Source organism: Phragmites australis, chromosome 15, assembly GCF_958298935.1.
Source record: "Phragmites australis chromosome 15, lpPhrAust1.1, whole genome shotgun sequence".
Lineage (NCBI taxonomy): Eukaryota > Viridiplantae > Streptophyta > Magnoliopsida > Poales > Poaceae > Phragmites > Phragmites australis.
Window position 1 is genome coordinate 617,350 of NC_084935.1, and position 4,888 is coordinate 622,237.

The 4,888-nt window shown below is 50.2% G+C and overlaps 1 pseudogene; it reads left to right on the top strand.

Annotated features, from left to right (window-relative positions):
* On the top strand, positions 1 to 3,078 carry LOC133892953 (F-box protein AFR-like; annotated as a pseudogene).
* The last annotated feature ends 1,810 nt before the right edge of the window (positions 3,079 to 4,888 follow it).

Below are 4,888 nucleotides of genomic sequence, written 5' to 3' on the forward strand. Positions count from 1 at the left end.
ATGTCAGATAAGAAGATCTTGGATGTGATGCAGGATGGCAAGACTATGATGATAGGTGAGAAGACGGAAGGTCATCAGTACAAGCTAAAAGGTGAAGTCATGGAGGTGTGAGATGCAAATTTTGCGGAATATGTTCCTGGCGGCGAGGCATCCTCATCAGACCGTTCAGGATGAGCAGTGGAGATAGACGGCTCAAGTCTAGGTACATGGAGGTTCACACATGGCGGACTCAAATTGGTGTGCATATTTATCAAGGTGGAGTTTGTTAGAATATGTGTCGAATATGTGTATATAGTTGGTTACAGATGGACTTGAGTTGTAATTGGGTGGGACTAGGATTAGAGTTGTAGTCGAACTCCTAATTTCGGGCCTTTAAATAGAAGACACCACAGTTGTAACCAATGGCAAGATTGAAATGGTTAGGGAGAAGCGCCCGTAATCATGCCCTGAGGATGTAGGTAACTTGATCGAAGCTCGTTAAAAAAAAATATCGTATCTTATGTATTGATCTTGTACCTAACTTGATGATCGTGATGATACTTCCGTTAAAATCCTAACAAATACCACCAACGGATGAAAGTTTTACATCTTAGATCTGCAAGTTTTGAGGGAGAGGGAGAGTGAATAAAAAAAAGGCACATATCTACTCGATTACATTGTGTAGTCTATCTCCCCAGGCGCCAAGCTTTGTCTTCAGAACAGGGTCCCGAGCTCGGTGAACCCAGAGCATGAGATCAGCGGTGGCGTGACGCAAGAGCTGCGCAGTGGACAAGAGGTCATTGCGGAAGACCTTATTGTCACGGTTCTTCCAAATGTTCCAGAGGACTGCCGTCAGGGTCGAGGTGCGGATGCAGCCTGGTGGAGCTTGGCAGAGGCTCGGAGCCGACCAAAGATCCCGAACGTGTGCTACGTTTGACACATCGGATCCGGCGGTGGCCGCCCAGACATCGCGTGCGTGTTGGCAGTGGAGAAGCAGGTCCTCTTGAGTTTCCGGGGAGGAGCAGAAGGGGTAGGCCGTCGTCTCTGTGTTGAAGGAGATGGCGGGTTGGTAGTTGTTGGTGGTGTAGGAACCAGAGGAAAGGAACGCCGCCGCTCCTCCTGCGGCGCTCATCCGCAGCGTCAAGCGGGAGGACCACTTGGTTGAGGGCCGCGAGAAGGGAGTGGAGCTCATTTGCAGCAGCCGCAGTCAGTCGAGGTTGGATATGTCAGGCCCATGCCCACCGAGATGTTCGCCCTGGTACGGTGCGAGTAAAGCACGGGCGTGAGCTGAGAAAGTGGTGCTGGGCCAATCCAGTGATCCTCCCAAAAAGCAGTGTGGTTCCCGTTCCCGACGACCACCGAGGTGGACTCGCGGAAGGCCGATAGAATTTGGAGCAGGCTGCTCCAGACGGAGGTGTCCAGATAATGTGTATCACCAAGGTCTCTTCCCGAGCCAGTGCCATAGACACGGTGGCACACCAGAGCTACCATGGCGTGGTCGATCCCTCATGCAACCGCGCCAAGAATCTGGAGGAGGCACTTGTTTTGGAGCTTCAGATTCTTTTACACTTTGGAGTGCAGACGACTTCCCAAGTGACCTTACAGTGACCTCCAGAGCACTTGTCGTCACCAGTCCAAAGAATTGCACGACGTTTTTGATCCATGACTTCCAGAGCGCCCTTTGGGATGTCAATTGAGCACATGGCATGGACAGGTAAGGAGGAGAGAACAACACTGACTAGAGTTTCAGCCAGGTTGATTGAGGAGCTTGCCGCACCATCCAGATAAGTACCTGTCAAACTTGCAAATGACCGGCCGGATGTCTGCAAGGCGAAGCTTGAGGAAAGGATACAATTGAGCAGCCAAAAGATCGATGCCAGTTGCTCTGCACTGTATGTTCATAGGGCCTACCGTGTATATGTATGTGATCGTGATATATCAGAAATGGACCTAGCTCATGCCCAATTCTTAAAAGAAAATCATAGATAGACCTGAAGTTGCATTGCCATCTCATACATTCTGGAAAATAATGCTTGTGCCAAGGGAGGGGAGTGCGGGAGCCGTACAAGGGAGAAATTTCAGAATTTAACATTTAATTCACGAGCCTCCGGATTTAACATCTAATTCGTGTGACTTTCAGAATATAACACCAGAGTTACGAATTTCTTCATTTCCTACCCTTATAGACTATTTTGCCCCTTTCTCCTTCATTCCCGTCTTCTATTTCCTTTCTCCTCCCATTCCGACGTCGAGCTGAAATTTCTCCACCACGAAGCAAAGCGAACCGCACCAAATCCGATCGAAAAATCGTACGACTCCACCCCGCCCCACCACCATGAGCAAGCAGCAGGTGCTGGATGCCAAAGAGGGGACGGGGAAGAGGTCGTGGAGCTGATCCCCGGCCTGCCGGAGGAGGTGGCCGAGAAGTGCCTCTTCCACCTGCCCTTCCTCCACCATCACCTCTTCTGCACCGTCTCCTCAACCTGGAACCACTTCCTCGTCGACATGCCGGCCAAGCCTCTGCTCTTCTCGGCAGGGGCAGGGGCCATGCCGTTCTCGTCGTTGTTCCTCTTCGTCTTTGCCTTCGACCCTGTTTCTCGGTAACTCCAATGACAGACGCTCGATCCTTTCTCGAGGAGGTGGCTCATGCTGTTGCCGGTGCCCGGCGGCAGCGCGGCTAGGTCGTTTGCTGTGGTGAGGCTCCCCCGTCGTGGCGAGATCTACGTGATTGAGGGCGTGGCGGAGGACGGCGAGAAGGCGATCAGGAGCGGAGGGCGGGTGGTGGTGGCTGGGGAGGTGGAGGTGTTCGACCCAGAGGAGGGGTGGTGGGCACTGGCAGCGCTGGCGTGATACGACACCGCGGCGGCCGGTGGCAAGCTGTACGTGACTGAGGGGTGGGCGTGGCCATTCGAGCGCATACCGAGGGGTGCGGTGTACGACATGACGGCGGTCGCATGGGGCGAGATGGCGCGCGGGATGTGGGTGGGGTGGACGGGCTCCTGCGCTATTGCCGGCGGCCGGATGTACATCGTAGCGGAGTACAGGGAGGAGGTCGACCGGGGGACCCACCCCTCGAGCGGTCGACTGCCGTGGCCATAGTCCTGCGTGATCTCGGCATCGAAATGGGAGGAGAAAGGAGAGAGAAGAGGAGAAGGAAGAAAAAAGGAGCAAAATAGTCCGAAGTGTTAAGAAATGAAGAAATTCACAGTTCCCGTGTTACGTTTTGAAAGGCATGCGATTGGATGTGTTAAATCTAAAGACACGTAAATTGGATGTTAAATTCTAAAATTTCTCCGTACAGGAGGACTTTCAGAAAGACTTGCCCTAAGTTACCTGAACATGGGCAGACCCATGATTGCCACGCAAACCCAGGCAACGAACCCGGGTTCCAAGCATGGCAAGTTCTTTAGACTTGAGCCCTGTGCAGCGAACTGGACCCAACACCAATGCCCAGAAGATTTGGCCCCGAGACGATCTCCTCGCAGGATCTACCTAGATCCGATCCGATCCACAGTGATCCTCACCTGCCTGACGCCAAGGGAGCACATCCTTGTTGTGCTCCGCTTTGCTGCTGCCTGCGCCATCCTACACATGCGAGTGTCAGTAATTCATCCAGTACGCTACTGTCAGTTCGTCTCTTGTTCAGAGAACCTGTACACTTCGGGAAGAAGGTGGTGGCATGTGCCTGGCTAATAAGTGAAAGTGTTCTTCGAGCACCGAGCCGTGGAAGAATGGATTCGTTATTTGTAGATTATCTTGGTTATGGCGGTGATTACTTGCAAGAGCTGTGGCTTCAATTTTACTGAATTCCATCGGCATGTGCAGCGAGCTAGATACATTGATCCCTCCCCGGAAACAAGGTAAACTATGTATTCGTTGACATTGTTGGGAATGGAAGCAGAGCTATCAAGATAACCGAGTTGGACCAAACAAATTATTGACACCCATGCTTACACTAGAGTATCGATCAAGGGTGAGACCAAAGAAAAGACTAATAAATAAAACGTTGACCTGATCATTGCTGTGATATACTACAATGTCACAGGTTGCAAGTTGCTACTTGACCTGCATAAAAGATAAGCAGACACGTGGCGCAATCTTCTTCTTTCTCTCTCCTCTGCTCTTGCAGGTTAATTCTATGCACTAATCAACAGCACCGATCATTTCATATGTTGTGTCAAGGCCTGAGATGTAATTGACGAGTGCATCTAGTGAGAGTAGTTGAGGCTGAAGATGTATATTACAGTAGGAAAGCCCATCTGGTGCTTCAGGCAACGCGCTGGTCCCGAAGAGGACGTTACTTCTGCGCATGTATAATAGAGCTGGCTGACTTGCCGACACTTAAAATTCCACGAAAGCATAGCGAAATGGTCAAGAAGGAAGATATTATGCGATATTAGTGGGCCTGAGATCTTTGCATGTCCTTGAGATCAAGCTTCTCTTTGGCGAGGCAACTGAACTATAGCCGTGACCGTGACATGAGGAGGGGACCGTGACCGTGATCAGTTGACCTTAAAAATCTAAGTCCATGGAGAAAATCGGACAATTCACATGTACAGAATCATCTCCCTAACCAATCATGTAGGTCCCTTCTCTTCCTTGCTGGTAGCTTAAAGCCAGATGCATGTGGGTAGGGCCTGGCTACGTGTCATGGAGTCATAGTGGTGCCACGTATCAGCTGTTGAGATCAGGGGCAGCTTAAAATCCATCGTTCCAGGTTTATCTATACTAGTATAAAATAAATTACTTATGATAGATCTAAACAATCTTCTCTATATATCATATATGATTAAATGATTTATAATCAAAGTTGTTCCTTCGTCTTCTCTCCTCTTCTATAACATAAAAAGTCACAATTAATTAGCCGATTAACAATCAACCCTCGCCGTCTTTCATCACCTTCTTTGAT